The sequence below is a fragment of the Rhinatrema bivittatum genome, chromosome 8, assembly GCF_901001135.1.
Source record: "Rhinatrema bivittatum chromosome 8, aRhiBiv1.1, whole genome shotgun sequence".
Taxonomy (NCBI): Eukaryota; Metazoa; Chordata; class Amphibia; order Gymnophiona; family Rhinatrematidae; genus Rhinatrema; species Rhinatrema bivittatum.
In genome coordinates, this window is record NC_042622.1 from 137,470,450 (window position 1) to 137,496,420 (window position 25,971).

Consider the following 25,971-nt stretch of genomic DNA (forward strand, 5'->3'; position numbering starts at 1 on the left):
TCTCTCACCGGCATCCCCCTCCCCTCATGTAGGCTCCCTCTCTCTAAAACCCACACTCAAGCATCCCCCACCCACCCTCTTACCTCCCATGCTCTCACACCCTCCCCACCCCCCTCTCATCAACCATGATCTCTGTCACTCCCCCTCTGTCACACACACATTATCTCTCACCGGCATCCCCCCCCCCCCCCATGCTCTCTCTCACACACCTTCCTGCTCTCTCTCTCACCCTCCCCGACAAACATTATCTCTCACCGGCATGCCGCGAAGATGAAGGCCCGGCGCGCCGTTCGCGACACACGAGGGCCTTCAGCAGAAAATAGCAGCGGAGACTCCGGTATGCCGCGAACGGAGCGCGTCCCGCGGCACACGCTCCGTTGGCGGCGAAGATGAAGGCCCGGGCGCTCCGTTCGCGGCATGCTAGGGTCTCCTCTGCTCTATTCTGCCTCTCCCGCGAAGACCGCCGTCCTTCCTACTTGTGGCCCGTTTTAGCCGCCTGCGCCATCTATCGGCGGGCTGGGAAACAAGCAGCCCGATATATTACAGACGGCAGTTAACCTCGCCCAGCCCCCTAAATGGGGAGTGGGCGGGGTTAGGGCGTGGCTCGCCTCTCGTAACCGGAGTGACGTTTCCTTCAGAGGCGCGTTTGCGCTGGGTCGGTGGCACCTCGAGGGGGTAAGTAGGGGGTACGAGCGGCTGTTGAGAAGGCCCCGTGCATGCGGGCTTGGGGTGGGCTGGTGAGCACCCGGGCGATTGGGCCCTACGTTCCTGGGGGGGGGGGACTTACTCGGCGCCCTTGCCCGTGTACTATGGGATTGTTTACGGCGCAGGCGTCCGGGGATTTCCAGAGACTCCGCGGTGCCAGGTTCTTGCTGAGTGAAGCGGGATACGGCGCAATTGTCTCTCGCTTTTCCTTTCTCCTTCACGCGCCGGCACCCTGGTTTTTGGTGTCCGTCGAGACCCGGGAAATTTTCTACTTGGTGTACACTAGTGCAAAAGTATAGGGAGCGGGAAATGCAGAAATGAAATAATTCCAGCACAAGAAAAGCTGCCTCCTACCCAAGAATTAGTGTTGCCGCCTCACCCAGGCCCACTGAAGAAGCCGATCTGCCCTGTTTTTTTCCCCGTAGCATGCATGGAGTTGTAGTTCTGATTTTATTTCCCTAAGAAAACCAGAGCTACAGCTTCCATGCAAGCGTTATGGTAAAGCCAGACTGGATCAGCCTGTAAAGTGGGGGAGAGAAGGTAACTTCTCTGCTGGGAGTTGCTGCTACCCAGATTATGTTTTGCAGTGTTACATTTTACTTTTCAGTCTATAAAGCTTGGCTGTTCATTTATTTGCCATGGGGACTTTTTGTATCTGCTAGTAACTTAATTGGCCATTAGTAAAAGGGTTTTATTGTTTTTTCTTTTAAGCAGTGATCTAGTTTTGTAACTGATTTCAGTTAACCTCAGACTGGAAACGAGTTTTTGCCATTGCTTCACTTCTCAGCCATTGTTTTGTTTTTTTTTTTGTCCTTTTGTAGCAAAAGTACATATACAGTACCTGTCTGTCCACCTGCTGACTGATGGTGAATGGTTTGGTGGTCTTCATAGATAATGGAATGCAGAGTTCTAGTAGCTGTATTAATCCTGGAGAAATCTGAGATTTGTGTAGGCCTTAATGATATGGAAAAGAGAGTAATGAATGAGATGATCAAATTTGTGGATGAAAAAATTGTTCAAAGAAGTTAAAACACAGGCAGAAAGTGAGGAACTGTAGAAAGACCTGGCCAGACTGTAAACCTGGGAATCTAAATGGCAGAGGAAATTTTATGTGGCAAATGTTTGCATACACAGGGAAAAATAACAATAAGTATACAGTGCTGGGTTCTGTACTAGGAATCACCAAGCAGAAAAAGGATCTTGATGTCATTGAGGATATGTTGAAATTCTCAGCTTGATGTGTGGTGGCAGAAGCAAACAGAATGGTGGGAATTATTTGGATATTGTGTTCAGTTCTGGTTGCCCCATCTGAAAAAAGATGTAATGGAACTAGAAAAGGTACAGAGAAGAGTAACAAAATGAAAAATGATGATAAAGGGGATGGAATGCATCTCTTTTATGAAAAAGGGACTGAGGGGATATAATAGAAGTTTATATGATCATGAGTGGAACAAATAGGGAATACGTTATTTACTCTTTCAGATAATACTAGGTCTAAAGGACACATCATGAAATTAACAGGTAGATATAAAACAAATTGGCAGAAGTGTGTTTTCTCTCAGTGCGCAATTAAGCTATAGAATTTGCCAGAGGATGTGGTCAAGGCAAGTAGCTTATCTGGGTTTAAAAGGGTTTTGGACAGGTTCCTGGCAGAAAAGGACATCTTGCTTGCGTGTCTTGCTCATGCTTCCTGAGGGTGTGCAGACTGAAGAAATTGGAGACAGCATGCCTCCTCAACTCATGATGCTGACATTGAGAGCACCGCGAAGAACCCTTGGAAAGCAGTGCTCCAGTGGCGTGCCAAAGTCACACACCTAAGGGGTGTGCCCCTCTTTAACATTTCATCTGGATGCCATGGGAAGGAAGAGGAAGGGAAAAGTGGTTGTTCCCTCCTATGGTGTTAAATCCGGTAAGAGGTCCCATGGACCCCCATGTTTTATATCTCAATCTGATCTTCAGAGTGAATCTGTGGACACCTCGAGTCTGATATTCTCCCCCCATCTTCATTGACCCAGTTTCAATCAATTGTGATTGGGGAGAAGAGCTCCGTGTATAGTCTGATTCTCCTGAAGCGTGTCAGGGTCTGCAGGGCATGAAGCTTTAAATGATCTTCCTCCTGCGAGAGTGCCTTCAAATGAGTCTGTGTTCTGTTTCTGTCCATAAGGAAGATTTGGTGGCTAATGGAATCTGAATTCCTTCCCCTGTTGCCTCTTTACAAGTTCCAGCTGCCAATGAAGGGGCAGACTTTTCTTTTGAATCCTCTAGATATTTCTCTGAGGGATATCTGGAAGGTTGTGACTCGTATGGAATCTTCTTTACGTCAGTTGGTTTCTCAGCTTTATTTGTATTACTCTAGTGCCTCTTCAAAATTGTTGGAATTAAATTAAAGAACTGAAGACTTAGTCGCAGGTGTCATCACATACAGCTGCAGTTGCACTTTGTAATCTAGTGCTATTGTTGCAATTTAAGGCAATCATTTTTTTTTCTTCTGGATTTTTGCCTCACCTTGGTGCTATGGGAAAGAGGAAAAGTGTAGTCCGTACCTTTCCTGCTTCTGGAACTATGTGGCAGACCACCTTGCCCGAGTTCTTGCTGACATCGCCCTCTTCGATGCTGACCATCAACTTGGCCGGAGGAGTGGCCGGCCCATCAATAGCAGAAACATCGCTGAGTCCGGTCGCTCGATCATCTCCTCTGCATCCTGGGTTCGCCCCCAGCGCAGCAATAGACTCGCCGGAATTGGGACAATTTTCCGGCATTGTTGCTGCTCCTCAGGTCGGCGTCTTGGCTCCTGCTGCTTCAGTGAGATCGCAATTTGAAGCCGCGGAGCAGTCATCTTCCCACCAGGCAGCTGTTTGTTCGTTTGAGGAAGTGGTCTCAGACTCCATGGCTATCAGTGAATTTCCCTCCCCTGGTAAAACTATTGGTTCGCAGGATATATGAGAAGCCCTTAATACTCTCCAGGTCAGGCCTACTTTGACTAAACCTTCTCAAGTGACTTTCGATACACTTTGGGGTGTTCTTACATTTATGGGAAAAATCTGTTTCATCATTAGTTCCTTTGATGTATATTCATTCTAAGTGTATAAACCAAGACCAGCATATGGTTGCTTGTGAGGGACGTATATCAAATTTGGAGTCTTCTATTACTGAAATTAAAGATACGCAAGTCAGACAAATAGTGGAATTTTCCATGGTGTCACATAAAATAGAAAGTTTGGAGAATATTTCTAGAAATTTGAATCTTCGTATCCTGAATTTTCTTCAGATTCCATTGCTTTCCCCTATTGAAATGTTTAAGCTTTATTTGAAAGAAATAAAGGTTTACTATTTGCCATATTCTATGAAAAATAAAGATAGAACATCACAAGAAGTTACATTGAATTTAACTGATTTTTTTCTACAAGATCGGAATAATATTCTGTCTCTCTCTCTCTTTTTTTTTTTTTTTCCAAAAATGAGAAATGCTTTTCAAAGAGGGAAAACAATCTCAGGCGTTAATAGCTGAGCGATAAATGTGCATCTGAGTCGCACATTTTTTTGCATTTGGAGTGAATGAGTAATAAATAGCCTCATTCACATGCATTTGCATGTGATGAGCGCTAACTCATTCCCTCCGCGTCGGATATGCGTTAAATAGGCGCTAATCCCCCTATTGCATTGGGGGGGGGGTGGATTAGTGCCTATTTAACCCGTGTCCGACAGCGGGTTAAACAGTGCGCTCCGCCCCATTGTGCTCGTCCCAGAGAGGCCTATTGGACGTTCCTTCCATATGTATGGCACGTGTAGCCTAGACTAGACAGTCGGCATCTTTTATTGCCTCGCCATTGTTCTGGAACTCATTATCTACGGACCTCTATCTTCTAACTTGTGCTGAATTCAAGTATTTGCTTATGTCCTTTCTTTTTCAGCAGGTCTTTTCATGAAACATCTGATTTATCAGGCCTATCCCTTTAATTGTTCATTGATCGTATATAAGTCGCTATTGGTGGTGGCTTATTTGGTTGTGTGTGTCAATTTGTATGTTGCCTAGAGACTGGCAACAGGCGATTTAATAAATAAAACAAATATAAAGTGAAGATACATTACTATTTTTGTCTCTCCTCGCTCTTCTATCTTTCAGCCATCTTCTTTTTCTTCCACTTGCTTCTCGCCATCTTTTCTGTACCTTTTTTTTCCCTGTTCAGATCTTTCCCTCCACTCCCTCTGCCTGTATCATCTTTTTTTGTTCCCCCTTCCCCAGCCCAAAAAAGGGGAAAAAATACCCAGTCACTACAGTCTCCATCCCCTCCTATATTAGAGGTAGGCGAGCCAAGTAAATTGACAGCTAAGCCAGAGCCAAACGCAAGATTAGAGGCAAAAACAGCACTTCAATTTAAAAAAAAAAAAAAAAAAAGAAACACAACTGTGTTCCAACCTTTATGCGTTTGACTTGATTTATCCTTTTTATTGACTTTCTTTTTGTGATCTTCATCTCTGATGTCTGCTGCTTATTCATTCTTCTCTTACTTTCCTTTCTCTCGTTTCTTGTTTTGTTTTTTGTCCTCGTTCCTTCATTTTTGTATGCCTCTTTATCTGCCCTCACTTATCTCAACACTTCCCCTCTCTCCAACGTAGCCTGCTTGTCCCTTCTCCAACTCGGTCTTTCTTCCTCCCTTCTCCCACCTCAGCCTGTCCCTCCATCTTTATCCTTCTTCCTTCTACAGCCTCGTCAGTCTTTTATTCTTCCCTCTCCCCAGGCAGGGACTCACACAGTGGCTCAGCGCCACCACATTTGGGTGTGTGTGTAGAAACATTTGAGAAGCTGACCAGGTATGTTTAACAGTGGAAGAGGCCTGGTCTCAAGGGGATGCTGGTTTTTGGTTTGCATATGGGAATTTTACATGCTCATCTGTCTGGCATGGAAGAATCTCAACTTGTCAGACTGAATGTGCCAATTTGGTATTTATTTGCTGTTATTTACTATGGTACAATGCATGATTCCTGCTTTAAAATGGAAGTACATACTGAGGAGGAGCCACTGCAACCAGAAGTGTGTGCCCTCTACGTGCCCTTGCTTCTGGCACTCAAAGTAATGTGGCATTAACTCCCCAACTCCAAATCTTTCTCCACCTTATCACATATGGGGGTGGGCTTCGCAGGTTGGGAAGCACATTCCCAGAAACTGTAGGTAATTTATCATTTTCTTTGAGGTAGAGATAAGTGACCTTAGCATCAGACACGTTTTGTCTTATTAATCTTTTAATAGCTTTGAGTGACATAAAGTATTAAATTGTGGTTTGTTTGTATATCATTTATTTACATTGTTTTCAGGGTAAATTTGATGCTACTTCTCTGCATTTTACTATTAGTGTATGTAGTGCATCTTTTGGGGAAAATGTGGCGTTTATGGCTCTCTCAGCCAAAAAGGTTCCTGACCCCTGCCCTAGTGCCTCTTTACCACCAGAGATCTACTGCACTTATTTCACACTTTTAAAAATTCCATTGTTTTTGTCTTAACTACTCAATGAAAATGCATGAGATTGGCATGCATTGTATGCCAGGCTATCTATTTCATGCATTAATTGTGCACATCCTGAAAACCTGGCCCATTTGTGGCTTTCAAGGACCAGATTTAGCCACCCCTGCCCTAATATAAGCATATTTTAAAATGTAATTCCATGAGAGCCATACAATATGTTTAAAACTAAATATAAGTAAATGTGTGCATTTTATATAAGATCACACTTTTAAAGTACAATAAGTCTCTGAAAATATTACACCAGGCCTTAAGACACCAATACATCTCCTATTAGGAAAATGGACCAAGTCAGGCTGCTATAGAGTCCTACACAGAAACTACACGCCAGCAGAAAACCTCACCTGAATCACGTGCTGTCCCTCACCTAACATAGAATAAAGAGACCAAAACGCATAACAAGAAGCATGCAGAAAAAAATGAATTGGAAACTGCAACAAGCCAGAGTCTCTGTATGCAGTGTAACAAAGGAAAAAAGAAACATCACCCATCCTTATAAAACAAATCAAGAAATATAAAATCATCAGCAGTAAAACTGTACTAACAAAAAGAACATATTTCGAAACAGCTAATGAGTGGAATATCCAATAATTAAACACACATATAAAACATTTCCAGATACCAACAAAATATTTCAAAATAGCAGACACAAAGACCCAGTAATGAAAAATAATAAGGATACAAAAAGTTTTTTGCTCTGCATACCTGGGAACGTTTGATATCCAGGTGTCCTGAGATTGTTCTGAATTAGCAGGAGGTGGGGTGGTTTGCTTGGAACTTTCTCCTCTCTCTGTCACATACCAGCGCTGTCTCTCACACTGGCTCTCAATGACACACCTATACATACATGCTCTCAGTACTCACATATACACATGTTTTTTCTCACTCACTTATATAGGCTCTTAATTACACATTTACACACATGCTGTCTATCTTTTCACGCTTACACACACACAGGCTTTCAATCACATAAATACATGCTGTCTTTTTCTCTCACACACAGACTCTCATTCACATGCTTACAAACATGTCCTCTCTTTCTCTCATTTACACACAGGCTCTCAATCACATACTCACATGCTCCCTCACCTAAATCAGCTCTCAATCACACACAGACACACATGGTCTCTCTCTCTCATTTACACACAGGCTCTCAATCACATGCTCCCTCACCTAAATCAGCTCTGTCACACACAGACACACATGATCTCTCTCTTACTTATACACACAGGCTCTTAATCATACATACACATGATTTCTCTCACACACAAAGGATCTCAATCATACACACATACTCTTTCAAACAAACAGGTTTTCAATTACAAACTTACACATACAGGTTCCCAATGGTAAACTTACATTCATGCTCTCTCTCTCTCACAGGCAGGCTCTCAATCACAGACATACTCTCTTTCACATGTACAGGCTCTCAATCATTCACATACATGCAATCTCTCACTCACACACACACAGCCCCCCCCCTCGCGGCCCGGAAGAGGAAGTGAGGAGTATCGGGTGCCTGCGCGGCAAGAAGAGGCCACACTAGTGCGCTCGGCATCGGCCCGAAGAAAAGACTGCAGCGCGGCTCGGAGGAGAATGAAGAGGTTCAACCGCGGCCGATGGGACTCCGCCTCCGCGAGGGCTGAAAATGAAGAGGTTAGCGTTGGGAGGAGGCTGCTGCTGCTGCGAGTTCCCGGGGTGGGGGTGGGGGTGAGAGAGAGTGAATGAGCGAGCAAGCATGTGTGTTTGCTCGCTCAATCACTCTCTCTCTCCCCCACCCCGGGAACTCACGGCAGCAGCAGCCTCCTCCTCCCAACGCTAACCTCTTCATTTTCAGCCCTCGCGGAGGCGGAGTCCCATCGGCCGCGGTTGAACCTCTTCATTCTCCTCCGAGCCGCGCTGCAGTCTTCTTTTCTTCGGGCCGATGCCGAGCGCACTAGTGTGGCCTCTTCTTGCCGCGCAGGCACCCGATACTCCTCACTTCCTCTTCCGGGCCGCGGGGGGGGGGGGGGGGCGAAGAGAGCACGCCGCTGCCTTGACTCCAGCTGTCCTGCCGCGTTCCGCCCGGGCTGACAGCATTTTAAGCCCGGGCGGAGGAGGACCGGGGAGCAGCTGGGTCAGTGGGAAAGTGTGGCGACTGTCTGCGAGCCAGATGCAGCCCTCAAAAGAGCCATATCTGGCTCGCGAGCCATGGGTTCCCGACCCCTGCACTAGGGTAACGTGCACGGAGCACCAGTTATAACATAAAACAGCAGAAATATAACTGCTTCAGATTTCCAAAAAGGTATTGGAGTAGTGATTAGAACTGGAACATCAGGCATCCAAGAAAGCTGGAGTAAGCTGCATGGAGATTAAAATCCATCTTTAGTGTGCACAGGGATGCCGGATTTCTTTTTTTTTTTTTTTTTTTTTTTGACTACAGCCTAACTGATTTTGCTGTCTGTGGGGTTTTACCACAAAAATTGATGATAAACGGAAGGGGGCTTGGGTATTGGATTAAGTATTGGTCTTGTAAAAATCAAAACTGAAGATGAAAAGACTTGAAATGGCCTACAAGAGAGATAGTGGAAGAAAGCACTTTTAGCAGGTTTTGGGCATGGCTGTGGCTAATATGCAGGATTGATTTGGGGCGAGGAAGGGAAAAGGGTTGAGTAGTGAGGTTAAGACAAGATGATGGGAAGTGGAGTCAGGTGGTGCTGGTTGCATTTCAGAATTTTATGTACATATCTACCCAAAGTGGAAGAATCTAAACTAGGTAGACTGGATGGGTCTTTATCTGCTCTCATCTACTATATTACTATGCTTAGAATGTAGTCAGTATAGCATGCTTTAAATAAGGGAAATAGCTATTTTGAAACTGAATGTAGAAGCTGGAAGAACTAATTCAGGAAGAGATAGCAGAAGTGGAAGACTGGGGCTTTCCATTATTATGTATTTCAGGACTTGTGGGTGGAAGGCTTTCTGTTTCCTTGTAACTAGCTTTGAAAACTTAACTGGTATCTGAGGTTCTAGACTTTATACTAGTTCAGCAGTTCTCAAATCTGTCATGGTGATATTGTAGCCAGTTGGATTTTCAGGATAGCCACAATGAATAAAATGAGAGAAATTTTGCAATTATTGGAAACCAAGTGGGGAGACCCCAAAATGGAGAGGGCTGTGCTTGTAAGGCAAAGATGGAGAGGTGATTGGTGGGAAGGTCAATGTGGCTGAGAAACATAGAGCAAGGTCTAAGAGAGGCAGTGGGGTTGACAGCAGAGAGGCAATATTGTGGAGGTTCCATGTGTTCTGAAGTGGTCACAATTAGTGGCATCCTGACTTTCAATTCTAAGGCTAAGCATGGCCAGTCCCAACATTAGGCTTTTTTGAGAGACTCCACATGGCATTTAAGGCCTACTCTTGGGCCTGTTATGAACAACATTTGGAGGACAGGTGAACACAAGGGCATTTGATGCATCAATATGCATGTGTTGAGGGTCTGGGCATTAATGGGTATATTGATCAATCTGCCATTTTCATGTGCCTTGTCGAAGTGACAGCCAGCATTGAGGTCAGCACTAAAATCATTGAGAATAGAATCCATTCCATTGCCATGAGGAATTTATGATAGCGTTCTCATCTTTGAACCTAGACAAATGTGCAGTGTAATCTGTACCCCCTGCATCTGTTGGCACATTGGTTGCTGCATTATGGAGTTAGTCTGAAGAGTCACATTTTTTTCTTATAAGACCAGCACTGAAGAATACTGCTCTCAAGACCTTCCCTTCAAGTCTTCTCTGCAACCAGCTGGCAATCATTCCCCACTGGAGAGCATTTTGTTCCCAAGTATTGTTAAGAAGTTGGTAAAGGCTGTTCCGTTTGCTTTGGAGATGTTAGGAGGGCCCTGGGGCTTGGCCTCCTAAAATATCTTGATGTAGCAAAAGATTTGGTCCCAAAAAACAAAGCTGAAGCCGATCCAAGATTTCTATGCAGCGATAAAAAAGAAGATTGGTGTGTAAAAGGACTTTTATTAGATCTTGCCCGACTCTGGCCGAGTTTCGCTCACCATCGGAGCTGCCTTGGGGGCTATTAGAAACAAATGTAAATATAAATAAGAACATATAGATAAAAGCACACATACACAAATGTTAACTAAATGAATGTACATACATAAAAAATTTGAATCAACTTAGCATGCAATTAAAAAAAAATAAAAACACATGAATAAATGTGTGTATACATAGACATCAAATAAATTGTGTGTGTGTGTGTATGTATATATGTGTGTGTGTGTATATATATATGTGTGTGTGTGTGTGTATATATATATATATGTGTGTGTGTGTGTGTATATATATATAGTTGAGGACTAAAGCAGTAACCATTCAAATAAAAAGAATAATTCAACAGAATTAACAAATAGAATAATATCAAGTAGTTAAACACATATCAAAATGTTTCAAACACCCATAAAATATTTCAAAACAGACACATCAAATAATATCCAATAATTAAAATGTTGTAAGAATTTTAGAAAATTCCCCACTCTCCATACCTGGGAATTTTTGATTTCCAGATGCCCCAAGATTGTCATGGATTAGCAGGCAGAGAGGAAGGTGGGGAGGAGGTTGTTGCACACACATGTGCTCTTTCTTTCACCCACAGACAGGCTTCAAGCAAGCTCCTATTAATTCTTACACATCTCCAGGCATGCACTCATTCATTCTCTCACACCCAGACCCACAGGCAGGCATCCATTCATTCTCATATACAGTTCTCATATAGAGTAAGTAAGTTTAGGGGTGCAGCGACCTGTCTGCTACAGGACACTTCCCAGTCCCCCTTCCACTTCACGATCCTAAATTCAGGAAAAAGACAGCGTGTTCTCCTCAGAAATAGACTTTTATCAGATTTGGCAGGATTTAGAAGATAATTCCTGTCTCTAACATCCTGGCCACTAAGCACCAATTTACCCTAATAAAGTTCTGTCCCTTGGGTGGTTTCAAACATGCCAAAAACCTTAGCCTGCTTAATATTAATACTTATGGCTAACTTACTTATCCTTGGTCCCAGCTTCAGGTGATCTCCCTGTTTACCTCTGAAGCAGTATCCAGCTGGAGAATGTGGGCCGGGAAGGAGACTTGCTTCTAGTCTGGTACTGGCAGAGCTACCAGCTGTCTGGGTGCTTGCTTCTGGGACCTGTACAGCAGAGTTATCAGGCTGCTCTCGGCTCCCCGTCGCATCAGGTTCCCTATCACCATCAGATCCTGGGCAGGGCCTCTTCTCTATCCAGTCTCCTGGCCACACCGTAATCATCTCGGTCCTCTATAGCAGGGGGTGCTGGGCTGCTTCAGGCTCCTCTTTCGCTCCCCTTCTCTTTATTTACCCCTCCCCCCCATCTTATACTTTCCAGCTGATAAATATGTATAAGCTCATGCATAATCACATGGTGGGTGGGTGGGTCTTTGCTGCATTGCAGGTCTTTTCCTTCCTCCCCATTTCTTCTGGGGGAGGGGGGGTTCCTGCCATGTTTTGGACTGAGGCCAGTGGATCAATTGAACTCAGGGTCTCTGCCCCCGCATCAAGCAATATGCCAGCATCAGCATTTTCCCTGTTTGACTGCCCCCCCCCCCCCTTTTTCCAAGGGTTGGGGGTCCCTCTGATCTCTGGACTTGCCTTGGCTAGTCCTTGACTTCAGCTTATCAGCTTAAGTGCTGCATTGTCTCTCTGCCTTGGTCTTATTTACATAGGAGCTTACAAACAGGCAGATCTTGATAGCATCCTTCAGTTTAAAGTTCTCATCTGGGCAAAATTTTGTTTCTTAGCTGTGACAGTGTTTTGGCATGTCAGCACATTGGACTGCATATTTCTTGGCTATTATAATTCATATTTGGTGCTTTCAGTGGTAAAACATGGGATATCTCCCTATAGACCCCCAAGCAGGCACCTATTCATTTTCTCACACACATAGACCCCCAGGCAGGCACCATTCGTTCAGACACACACAGAGACACACACACACACTTACTTCTCGGATTACTTCTCGTATCGTGAGAACAGCACAGAGAAAGTGCTGCCTTGCAAGCTTTTAATACCGCGAGACCTGTCGAAACAGCAGACAGGCTCAGCTTGCCCAGCGGTGAAGATATGCAGCTCCTGCACTGTTGGGCAAATTGAAGAGACAGGCCTCTTCTCATCTTTAGATCCACTGGCGGCCACATGGGGGCTCTGTGTTTGGCTGTCAGCACACTTCTTATTCCAGCAGGGCGATGCTTCTCCTCTTCCTGCCCCGCTGCTCGTGTTTTAATTGATGGGCGCTGCAGCCACGCTTCTTTCCCTGTACTGCTGCCGTCACCTCTGGCCACAGACGTCCATGTGAAGTTAACAACAGAGGCCTGCAGTATCGAGCCATCTTTGATGAAATCATGTTAAGGTGCTGGCGGGCCAGAGATAATGGGGAAAATCGAGTAGGAGGGCCAGACAAAATCTAGTCAGGTCAGGTTTGGCCTGTGGACCATAATTTGACCACCCCTGCCCTAGATGGAAGCCAGAGACCTTGGACCTCATTGGATGACATCATTTTCAGAATGCTGTGCTGCAGGCACATAGATTCCAGGATGTACATGGTTAAATATTCAATAAACCTTCAAAACTTAATGGAAATACCCCTCAATTTACAATACCACAAAACTACTTCTAAGACATATGGGGGAAACTGTAAAATACAGTAATAGATTTTTTTTTTTTTTTTTAAATCCCAGGAATCTGTATCAGAGTATTCAGTGCTTCAATCTCCTGGGCTCTTGCCCACAAAGGGCTACAACCCCTCTCATTTATTTGCGCTTTTATAACGTCATTTACTTCTTCCCGTTCATTATTTTTATCTGTATACCATAAGTGAAATCTACTCTTAAGATTTAAAAATACCTTTCAGTGTGTGTCCTAATAATCTAAAACAACTTGTCTAATTTCTACTACTTCATATCTTGAAACAACTTATCTCATTTTGTTTTTTTACTGCTGCTGTCGCTGTCTCTGTTGCTGTTTCTTATTCTTGCCTGCCCGACTGACAATGTTTCGGCATGAAACTCACGCCTGCTTCAGGGGACTTGACGTTGTTCCTACAATAGAAAGCACTTTAATCCCCTTTCCTCATTAATTTTAAAGAAACACATTTTAAACATGCCACTCACTCGAGACTGATGTTTCAGCTGATCCCAGCTTTACCCAGCAACTCACACAGGTAAAAAGATGGCGCCCAAACGCTTTCATTCACCTTTGCCGGAAGTCAGGTACTTACACGTTTATCATGGATGTCAGACCAGCCAATCAGCGCGAACCTACATAAACACAGACCAGTCTACTTCTTTGTTTAGGAGCGTGGGAGAGACCGTATATAATTTAAAAATCCATCTCTGCTCACGTTGCAAAAGCCTCAAATTTATATTGCCCCCTCGTTCGTCCTGTTCAACCACTTCTAAAACTGTACAAGACAGACTCTCAAATATTTGCATGTCTGTGAGGAAGCACACTTTTTTACAATTTTCCCTAAAAGGAAAACAGGGTGATTTCCTTGCCTTTTATGGAAAAAGAGGACCATGTGAACAAGATGCGTCACAGATTGTGAGAAGCATCTTGTTCACACTGTTCTCTATTTATGATTGCACGGAGAACCTCTACAGTAACTATTAACTTTTGATGGGGTTGTCATTGTCATAATATTAGGGCCCCGAGTGGCATCATTTGTTCACATGAGATCTATTTCCATTGATGAGATTTATCAGATTGTAACATGGGCATTTGGTCCAAATATTCACCTTGTTGCTTTGATGCAAGATTTGGCCTGGTCTGTCCTTCAATGCCTGTTTTGGTGGCAGAGCCATTCTCTCCCTCTGGCTCATTTTTATGATTTTGTCTGGTCTTCCATGTTGTCTTGTTTTTAAAGAAATAATACAAAAATAAAAAGGGTTTGCTGTTCCCTAAATATTTTTTTACCCATTGATGATGGTGGCTCCTCCTTTTTGTCTGAAGACCACCTTTTAACTATGGAGTCCCAGGTGTATGACTGACCTGCTTATTATCAAAGAAAGCAAAATGCTTATCTGTAAATGGTTGACTTGCTGTTATCAGAACACCTTATCACAGAACCCTCCTGCCTCTCCTTGGAACAGTTCTCTTTCACTTGAAGCTTGGCTGAACTTGAAACTGAAGAGCTGGGCGGCTACAGTGTATGGAAGTTCTGAACCATGCCTGGAAAAATATAATTCTAAGGCATTATGGAAAGTTCTGAAACCTGCTCTGCATCTGTACGTGTGATCACGTGTAAACTGATAAGCAGTTTCACAGCAGCAAGCAGAAAGAGCCCCATGAGTGTGATTGCCTTATGGAAGCAATGACTCTGCATTAGACGGGGAAATAGGTTGTGTGAGAATCCCCCCAGCCTTAGGCCTCAAAATAAACTCTGATCAGGTTTCACTTTAAAAAGGAGCAGCAGTTTCTTAATCACTCAGATTAGCAGAAAACAGCAGTAATAAAACTGCAATTATTGCTGGGCTTTAGGGGGCTTTTAATGCATGGTACAGCTGGCCCCAGCTTCTAGCAACTGGCATCTGCTTCCTCTACTACCACTATTACACCAGCACCAGAGAGAAAGTAGGAAGCCAAGGCTGCCTGCCACTGGATTAGACTGTCTCCAAGGACCCTTTAATCTTGGACAGCAGGGTTTAAAAAATTATGCATTTAAGGGTTATTGGGCAGCTTACTGTTGTCATTTACTATGTTACTTAGTCCACTAAATATAATCTTTAAAGCTCCTTTTTAAAAAGCTGAAAGTTACCTCTTTTTATTTTAAACAACTAAAAACTTGCATTAGGACCCTTGCCTAGAAGATAGAAGGATTTGTTTGTGTACATCCTGTTTGTTTTTTTTCTCCTACTGGAGTTTTTAGATAAACATGAATAATGTAGTGTCTGAGTGTCATGCTGTCTGTCACATGGGTAAAGAAATGATTCAGCTTTGCCTCATATCCTCAAATCCTTTTGTGAGATCAAATGATATTGAAATTGTGCAGTAAGTAATTCCTGATGGATATTTTCAGATAGTGACTAAAGTGGGTTAGGCTTTTACTTGAAGCTGCTAGACTTTTTCTTTAACAGTTGTGCTTACATTTTTATAAGATTAGAGAGGTTTGTCAGGTGGATTTTGACCTTGATGCCTTCAGTGAATACCTTAGGCAGTGACAAGGGGCTGTTGGTCATCCAGTTTTTTGACTCCTGTTAATTTGGGGTGACTTGGGTTGTTCTCTGCCAACACAGAGAAGCCAGAGGGGGAGAGAAACAGAATAATGAAAACAAATTTCAAATATGTAAAACAAATCTAAGCAACAAAAAAATCCCAAGATGGTAAAACAAAGCAGCAAAAAACAACTAACAAGATAAAACAAAATGCATCGGTTGTAAAAATTGTACTCAGTAAGGGGCTGATGTAATTAGTTGAGCATTAACAGTACATATTGAAATTCAGCATGCAGTTTCTTAATGCACAAGCTAATTTTTTTAACTCTTGATGCGGTAAGTTAATGTGTTGCGTACATCAGAAAATGTGTGCAAAGAAAAGGCTTTCTGCACAGAAAAACATAATTTATGCGCACAAATCATCTTTTGTATTCAGAAAACATGGTTTATATGCATAAATTTGGTTTCCTGCATGTAAAATAGACTTCAAGTCCTGACACCAAAACTCTTACTTTTCTTTTGCCTACAGACTGACATTTGCACTAGAAACTTTATTCCACCTTAAACCAGGAGTAAAATTTCAGCACTAAGAAAATGACTGTCAGTGCACCTCTCTGCATTTGGATGGGGGCAATAGCAATAAGCAATGGGTACAGTTCTAAGCACACATTTTTGGGGGCTGATGTAATAAAATCTGTGCAACAACGGGAGTAAAATTCAGTACTGATTTTTACTTCTTACACATGTTCAACAAGTGATCCTGCCAGATGCAGTAAAATAATTGTATGCGAATAAAACCTGTGTAAAAAATAATTCATAAGTCCAAAAAGTGTTAAATTCAGGGTTAAAACTGACAAGCAGAAAAAGTGGTGGTAAAAAAACAGTTCATAATCAAATAATCTGCAAGCTCAGAGGTGTTCTAAATGCACAAAATCAATCAAAAGCCAGACCCAGAAAAAAAGATTTCAGGAGTGCTTTCAAAGTTTTTGTGCCGTCCATAAGTATGATTTGGTAATGCATAATGTATTTTCTTGACCATTCCTCTTTTTTGGGAAAAAAAAAAAGGCAGCTTCTTCCAGGGCCACTTTCAGTGCTGGTTGGTGTTGGGCGAGCTTTGAACTAGGCATTGGAGGTTTTCTTGGTGTAGGATTGGTGGTGGTTGCATTTGATTGGTGCTTTATGATTCTAATTTGTGTCTTTATGCTGCTTATTTTTGCCATGCTATTCCCCCATCTTTTTTGTCTTTTATTTATTTAGTGTTTTTATTATACCGGCATTCATGACAGGCATCACATCATGCCGGTTTACATTTAACAAGGGGTGATAAACACAGAGAAAATACAATAAACTTTAACAGGTGCATGGTAAGAAATATGCAGTTACAATAAAACAGGGAAATGCACAACTGGGAGCAGAAAAGAAAGAAGCAGGAGGAGTTTAACCGAGAGAGCAATTATTTACAATGTTGTAGAGTTAATGTAGTGATGGAGATTGTTAACAGTGTGTTGGTGAAGACTGATAGTAGGTAGCCGGAGAGGTAAGGATCAGTTGGGGTCTGGAAAGGCTTTCTTGAAAAGCCATGTTTTGAGCCTTTTCCTAAACGTTGGTAGGCAGGGTTCCTGTCGCAGGTCCGATGGGATGGAGTTCCATAGTGGTGGTCCTGCTGTTGAGAAGGCTCGGTCTCTGAGGGATTTGTGTTGAAAGGTTTTGAGTGGATCTGATTGTTGATCTGTGATTCTGTCTTTGGTATTGTCCACTTTTGTGAAAAAGTGGAGTGGGTGTTTGTGTCTGTGGAGGGAATGGAGCATAACGGAGAGGGTGTGGGTGAGGGAGCAGAGGAGCTTGCCAGGCAGGTGAGTGGTAACAGAGGATAAGAGGAATGTGGTGTGTGGATCAGTGGAGTATAGCCAGGGAGGGGAGATTTTATTTATTTTATTTTTTAGATTCCACTTTTCAGCACTTAAAAGCAGATTACATTCAGGTACTGTAGTTACTTCTCTGCCCCCAGAGGGCGCACAATCTAAGTTTGTACCCGAGGCAACAGAGAGTAATAAATAGATGGGGTGGGAGGAGAGTGGCAAGCATAAGGAGGAGATGGGGGTGGGCAGAGAGAGGAGCAGGTAGAGGGTATAGTTAGAGAGGAGAAAAAAAAGGTGGCGGGTGAAGGTATCAGAGCAGAGGGAGGAGTACAGGGAGTAGGAATAGTGGCTAGGGAGGTAGGGATCCACACTTGTCATCCATAAGTGCCAAGCAGGCAGGAACCAACAGCTGAAGGAGAAGCAGTGTCAACATGCTATGTGCTTCATCAAGGAAGAGAAAGACCTTCTTGATGGCAGGGCTGTGAGAAGCTGTTTGGTCAAAAGACATCCTTGAAGATCGAGAGGAAGATTTGGGTGGGCATCGTTAAGGATGTCTGCAGCCTGTCAGTGACAACCAGAACAGTGGATCAGCTGAAGCATCCCTTGTAGGACACCAGGGTGGCTGTCAAGACAAAGCTGGCATTGATTCTGAGGTTCAGGCATTGGTTAAGAGGAGGCCCACCATGGGGTATGCAGCTGACACCAGTGGAGTTGCTGGTCTGGAGGATTCTTCAGCTGGATTCTGTTTGGTCTCCAAACTGGCACTGATGTGGATGATATGCCTGCTGTGGCAGGAGCAGGTGAATATGGAAAGGAACATATCTGTGATGGGAAGAGGGCTGAAGGGGCCAATAGTGTGTAATGTTTTATCAATATTTGGCACTGATATGTATGTGCTTATTTTTCCAGCTGCTCATCAGCTGATGGAGACAGAGGGGCCTGCCACAGAGGATGTGGCAGAAGAGAACCATCCAGCATTTGAGGGGATTCAGATCCAAGATCCACCATTCATGGGAACAGCAGCACAATCTGCCATCAGCAGCTGGCAAGTAATGTTCTAGCATCCAAAACACAGGAAGACAGATGATCGAGCTCTTCCCATGGCCATTCATGTCTATGACAGACATTCAGGAGGTACCAGCTACAGCAGGCACCAGTGTGGGCAGTGGATCTCCAGGTGCTACTGTGGGAGATGGGGCTCCAGATCTTGGACCTGTCCCACCAATAGAAGCACCACTCATCATAAATGTAGTGGCAGACACTCTTGCAGCAGAACTGAATGCGAGGTAGAAACTCTTTGGCCAATGTGATAGCGGGATGGATGGCTATACACTGGGAGTTGGAACACATAAGGAAAGTAAAGAATGGCTTTGTAGAGAGTCCAGATAATCTGTGAGGGAGTGCACTGCTGCAGTCTGTGTTGTCGGATCAGGTTAGAGCTTCATCTGATGACTGTGTCTGTGTCCATGAGGTCTTGACTCATCTATACAGGACATTTAACTGTGCAGTTGGGCTTATGCTTTCCCAGGAGACAAGCTCACTCTCTAACTCTGAAACAATGTAATGCAGCAGCCACTCAAGGAGAGGGAGCCATGGATGGAGGCCATATCAACTAGGAAAGTACTTTTCATGCTGAACCATCGATGATTCTCCAGTTCCTGATTCTCTCTCTGGAGTTGTCCCCACCCTTCACCATCGATGACTTGTCCAACTAGTTGACAAATGAGACCTAGCTGACCTCTTATGTCATTGGTTGCTGGTATATAACTTCTTTCAGGTTTCCTGGTCAGCCCCCCCCCCCCCTCTTTCCCCCATGTACATCTGATGCTAATGTCTGAGCTGGACCCCATTTTTATGTTTAGGCCCACATTGGACCATCAGTGACACTCTGAACCTCACTCAGCCTGTACCGAATCACCCAGGACTATCCCAGACCAGCAGCCCATGCCACATATCCAGGCTGGCTGCAGCAGTAACAGTCCATGAGGGGCTGCACAGCTCTGCCACTTACTGATGACTTTTCCAGGATTCCTTGTGGTGCCCAATCCTAGCTGTGAGCTGCCATGCAGGGCCACACAGGTGACAGTTGGAAATGCACAGTTTACATTGGTCAGTCTGTATTGCCCGAATAGTAATCAGCGGGGAGTCTTTGATAAAAGTGGATAGTCTCCTTTTGAATCTTGAGGTTGGGAATTAAATAATTGATGGGGATTTTAATTTGTTCAGAAATCCAGCTTTGGATACCTCTTCTAGCATGCATGTTTCACTAGGGCAGATAGAATTAAGTTGAAACAATTTATAGACAGATAGCAGATGATAGATATATAGTGGGGTCAGACATCCTTCTAGGAACATTGTTTTTTTCTTGCACCCACATAATTCATATTCTAGAATTGACTATTTTGTGGTGGATAAAATCCTAACCTCTGGATTCTGAGAGGTTTAATAACATGGTCTGACCAAGCTTCTGTGTGGTTGGACATGATGATTAATAAACACCAGGGAGGCCATAGATTTTGAAGGTTGAATGATAGTTTAATAAAAGACAAAAAAAAAAGTGGATAACAGGTACGCTCTTTTATTATAGAATTCATGCAGAATAATGACAATAGGGAGGTGTTAAAGTGGTAGTGAGAGAGTAAGATGATTGGTATGGTGTCCTATATAAGACAAGACATTTGGGTAAATGGGATGGAGAGAATGGCAGTAGTAAAGATGACTCTCCTTTCAAAATTGTGCTGTTCCAAACTTTACCAGGTATTATTCCTGTGGAAGAATTGAAAAATTTACAAAAGCGTTTTTTATGCCCACAAATAGAAAAACATATTTTATATAGGTCTAAATTTGAGGGTTTGTATGTGCTGGTTGTTCCTAGTGTAGCTAAATATTATGTTGCTTCACAAAAGCAGTGGTGGACCATCATAATCAGGTCCATGGTAAACAGTGTGGATATTGAAGAATGTATGTCAGGGATGGCAACACTCTCTCGTCACTTTTCTGGTGTCATAGGAAAAAATAGCTACGGCTAGTATATCCCCTTGTATACAGTGTACATTACAAATTTGGGTAAAATGGAAAAGGGGATAAGAAATTTTTTCATCTTACATCTTTTAGGCAGTGTGACGCTTTCCCCACAGGAAAAGATTATAAAGTATTTAGGTTATGGGAAACTAAAGGTTTGAGTAAATTAGAACAGATGTGGAGGGGACAAAGGATGGTGAATTTTCAAGATCTGGTATGGACTAATTTGCTTATACGCAACTGGCTCATTTTCAATTCTAAGGTGGTGAAGTCAGACCTTCTGAAAGGGAAATTGTTGTTTGAGGGATACTGTGGGAAGGCTGCAGCAATAAATGGGGTTATTTCAAAAGTATATTCCATTTTGAATAAGGCTCCAAAGGGCAAAGCAAAACATTTACTGGCCTGGGAGGAAGGCCTTGGGGGTGGTTTGGGAGGATGAGACTTGGGATCTTTTGTACATGTGGGACAATGCTCTATATCTGCAACAATGATTGAAAATAGCTATAAGTTACAGAGTAGATGGTATTTAACTCCATAGAAGTTACGGAAGATGTTTCCATCCTGCAGTGATTTATGTTGAAGAAGTCGTGGATTCAGTGGAGTCTCTTTTTCATATTTGGTGGTATTGCTCGGTGATCCAACTATTTGGGGGAAACGTTTTGTAATTTGTGGATATCTTGTTGGAGGAATGCACATCCAATGATCCTTGAATGTTTCTACTTAATATACCTGTTGATATTTCTCCAATGAAAAATAAATTAGTAACATTGGCTACAGCAGCAAGATTTGTTAGGGGCCACCTGGTGGAGGAGGAGCGGGTTACCCCCTTTTTTCTGCACTTACGATTACATTTAAACAGAGACAACATTTTGGAGAAGCTCACTGCTTTATGGAGAGATCGTTTTTCCAAACAGCTGAAGATGTGGAACCCTTTTCAAAGATTGTTAAATGGGAAACATCCTTTCTCTTCCTTTTGAGTATGATCTGGTGCTTTGAGACTTTCTCTTTTTGCTAAGAGTGGAAATTACCTTTCTGAGTTGGAATCCTCAAAGCGTGGGGGGGTGGGCTTATGGGGAGGGGTTAGTTTTGTTGAAGAAGGTATGCACATGCAATTTGTACATTCGTATCCAGTGCATTGTGTTTCCAGATTTTACAATGAGAAAACAATATTGTGGATAATTTTTTGTAAGATGTGTGTGACTAAGGCTTCTGTTTCTGAATAAAATATAAATTATAAAAAGGAAGTGGGATCGCATTTGAAATACTGTGTACAGTTCTGGAGACTGCACCTTCGAAAGATATAATCTGGTTGGTCTGTCTAGCTGGTGGCTACTGAAATGGTCTTTGTTGTAAAGCATATGAGAACAGAATTAAAGATCTAAACTTGTATACTCTAAAGGAAAGGTGAAATAGGAGAGAGAGACATTTAAATATCTTCAAGGTTTCCATGCAAAGGAGGTGAGTCTCTTTCAATGGAAAAGAAGCTCTAGAACAAGGAGTCATGGAATGAGAGTGACACAGACTCAGGAGTCATCTTAGGAAATATTTCTTTACAGAGAGGAACGGCCTCCCAGTAGAGTTGTTGGAGATAAAAACAGTATCTGAATTCAAGAAAACATGGGATAAGTACATGAGATCTCTAAGGGAGTGATATGAATTGATAAGCTAAATTAGGTGGGCAGATAGACCATATGGTCTTTTTCTGCCATCATGTTTCTATAATAGTAGTTATGCAGTTTCATTTTTCAGCACTCTGGGATATATATCATCTGGTCCAGGTGATTGCTACTCTTTAGTTTGTCAGTTTGCTTCATTGCCTCTGACTCTTCACCGTTAAATATGACTCTGGCATGGGTATCTTCCTCAATGAAGTCTGAAGCAGAGAATTCATTTAATCTCTCTGCTATGGCTTTGTATTCCTTCAGTGCTCATTTTACTCCTTGATCAGTGAACAAATGACTCCCTCACAGGCTTCTTGCTTTAAATGTACCTGAAATTTATTTTTTTTTTAGTTTTTGCTACCACAACAAGCTTCTTTTCAAATTCTGTCTCTTCCCTCCTTATCAGTACTTTTTGCATCTAACTTGCCAGTGCTTAAGCTGTTTTCTTCATTCAGATCCCTTTTTCTTTTTTTTTTTTTTTTTGAAAGATGTTCTTTTAGCTAGATTAATCTCTCTCACCTCACTTTTAACCATGCCAGTAGTCATTTGGCCTTCCTTCCACCTTTTTTAGTGTGTGGAATACATCTGGTCTGGGCTTCCAACATGGTATTTTTAAACTATGTCCATGCTTGATGTAAATTCTTAACTTTTGCAGTTCTTGCTTTTTCCTTATCATTTTCCTCATTTTATCATAGTCTCCCTTTTGAAAGTTAAATGCTAGTAGATTTCCTTAAAGTCTCCCTTCCTGCTATCAAGTCAGTTTTGATCATATTAGTATCGCTATTGCCAAATGGCCCCAACACCATTACCTCTTGCACCAAATCATGTGTTCCACTAAGGATTAGGTCTAAAATGGCTCCCGCTCTTGTTGGTTCTTGTACTAGCTGCTCCATGAAGCAGTCATTTATTTCATCTAGGAATTTTACACCTCTAGAATGTCCTGATGTAACAGTCACCCATTCAATATTGGGATAATTGAACTTGCCTATTATTATTGTGGTGCTAATTTTAACAATCCTAATTTCTGTTAGCATTTCATTGTCTGTTCGCTCTGACCAGGTGGACAGTTGTACACCCCCCACTGCTATTCTATTCCCTTCTTACATGGAATTTCCATGAAGATTTTACAGTGCCTTTTGTTTCCTGCAGAACGTTTATCCTGTTTGACTCTGTACCCTCTTTAACATATAGCGCCATCCATCCACCAATTTTATCCATCCTATCCTTGTGATAAAATTTTCACTCTGGTGTCAGTGTCCCATTGGTTATCCTCCTTCCACCAGGTCTCTGAGATGCCATTTATATCTACTGTTTGTGCTATGCATTTTAACTCTTTTTTTTTTTTTTTTTTTTTTTTAGGCTTCTAGTATTTGTAAGCAGAAACTTGATTTTATTTTTATATTTCACCTTTCAGCCACTTCAAAACTGATTATTCAGGTACTGTAGATATTTTTTTATCAACAGATCAAGATGAGGTTTTGGTGATGGTGTAGGGTTTTGGGGCCAGTTTTACATGCAGAGTGAGATGTACAAACAACCCAGTAGACCTTAGTGAAGATTTGACCTCATTTGGAGTGAGGAAAGTCAGACTAAGATGAGATTACTTCAATGTTCTCTCGCCCTAGCTTGATAGCACTCTGGTAGAGAGTCCATCAAGCTAGGGCGAGAGAACATTATAGAAATCTCATGTTTGTGTGACTTTCCTCTCACCAAATGACATCAAATCTTCACTGAGATCTACTGTGCTGGTCGTACGTCTCTCTCTGCATGTAAAACTGGCTCCAAAACCCTACATCACCACCACCAAAATCTTATCTTGAGTTACTAGCTGGCCCTCCTATAGCAGTATAAATAGTTGATTACTAAGTGTGCCACCCCAGAGGCTCTCTCTCTCTACTCCACTCCACTTCCCTCTCCTCAAAAATGTCTGAAACGGAATTTGCAAAATTTGTCATGAATTGTGTTTTGTCTGTATTGGGCATATTGCACAGCTTAACGCCAGGAAAAAAGGTGTAAGTTATTTCCAGCGTTAAAAGTGCAATAGTGTGTGTTACACTATCACACGGTGCAATAATGCCCCTCGTTTTCATTGATCCCGCCCCTTTTGAATAAATTTGAAAAATTTGCATTCATGCTGTATGTTGTGATAAATACCACATGCATTATGGCATTATCGCGAGCGTTAAGGCCATAGCGCATTTTGATGAATTACCCTGTATGATGGTAACTTTTAAACAGCTGCGCGGATATATATGTGTATGCCGGCTCACGCCAGTGGACTTGGCCATTTTATAACATATGTGCATTATATGTGCTCGAACATGTGCATACAATTTTATATGGAGGTGTGCAAATGCTGCTTCTACCACGTAAGTGGGGGATTTTAGTAGATACGCTCGCTGACGCAATTACTATTTTCCCCAGTTCGTACACAGTTCGCCCAGGTAAAGGATAGGATTTCCTAATCCTCTTAGTTTAAAAGCCTTCCTTTTACCCTGTTAGTCCCAACCCTTAAAAACCCATTGACTAGCCTATTTTTTTTTTTTATTTTATTACTTATACGCCATCCATAGAAGTGGTAAACTTTGCGGGGACCCCGGCATATGCTTGTGTGCATAAATACATGCTATCACTGATAAATCCCAGAAAGCCGATGCTGTGCCCATGCCTCCTCCCCCTTTTTTGCAAAAAAAAAAAAAAAAAGTGCGCCTATCAGGAGCTCCATGCGTACTCTGGCATGGTGTGCGCTGGCCCAACGTCTGCGCATATCTACTGGCTCTGGTGCACACTGGACTTTTAAAATTCACCCCTAAGGTTCTAGAGCATGGATGTCCAACTCCAGACCTTGAGGGCCACAAACCGATCTGATTTTCAAAGTAACCTAATGAATATGCATGAGATAAATTTGCATGCACTGCCTCAGTTGTATGCAGATGTGTCTCATGTATTTTCATTAGAGAGATCCTAAAAACCAGACCGGTTTTGTGGCCCTCGAGGACAGGAGTTGGACAATCCTGTTCTAGAGCATGTGCGATATTGTCTCAGATTGAACAGTTTCTGAAGAAATGAAGTATCTCGGATCCCAGTTCATCAGTCAGGTTTCAGGTCTGATCATGGAACTGAGATCTTATTGGTTCGGCTACTGGATGACCTGCTGAGAGTTAGAGATGTGAGAATATGTTCATGGTTAATTTTGTTAGATTTATCAGCTCTGTTTTATATTTCAAATTGCTAGTTATTACTGTCTTGGCTAGTGGATCTGGGTATCCATGGAATGTTTGTCTTTTCCTTTTTGGTTGAGTGCGTTTAGTGGGTTGCCCTGAGTGACTCCTCGGTGGCCTTTCATCTGTGTTGAATGTCCCAGGGCTCATTGCTGTTGCCAATATTGAACATCTTTCTCAGACCTCTAGTGGAAACTGTTAGCATAAATTAGAATTCACATCTATGCCAATGTTATGCAGTTGTATGCACCCCTTGGTGTAGATGTGAAAAATGCTGTGATTAAAATCATCTGATCTTGTCTTTCTAAGATATGGAACTGATCAGTGAAAAATAAGCTGCAGCTAAATTCAGAAACTGGAAGGCCATTCTTATAGGTTTTTCATCTGTGTCATCTTTGCCTGCTGAGATTAAACTCTGTAGCCAATGCAACTCTCCCATTTCAGCATGAGATCTGAAGTTTGGGGATTTATTTGGATGAAGGACTGACTTTAGACTTAAAATGAACACAAGAAGAAATATGTTCCTTCAGCTACAAGACATCAAGTACAGTGGTTTGTTTATTTGTCATTAGCCTCACTGATCCAGGCTTCCTGTGAGTTGCCAGGCTAAATCCAAGCTGTTTTGCCTGGTTTTTAAAAGCTGAATGGGATGGGATCCTCTTACCTCCAGGATAAACTAATATCCGATATCCCCATGAAAGTGCTACGTTCTCAGGAAAGGGTGCCTTCTTTGTATAAGGAAGTCAATTTGATGGTGACACGAAATAGAGTATTCTT

The 25,971-nt window shown here is 42.6% G+C and overlaps 1 protein-coding gene across 4 annotated transcripts in view; it reads left to right on the plus strand.

The window, feature by feature from the left end:
• Positions 1–450: 450 nt before the first annotated feature.
• The window catches only part of TRAF2 (TNF receptor associated factor 2), a 156,134-nt gene continuing 130,613 nt past the window's right edge, over positions 451–25,971 (plus strand). Inside the window, exon 1 of one of the 4 annotated variants that reach the window (XM_029611590.1) lies at positions 451–675. The gene's annotated coding sequence lies outside the window, so the exon portion shown is untranslated. The remainder of the gene's footprint in view (positions 676–25,971) is intronic. The other 3 variants (XM_029611591.1, XM_029611589.1, XM_029611588.1) reach the window with 3 other exon arrangements.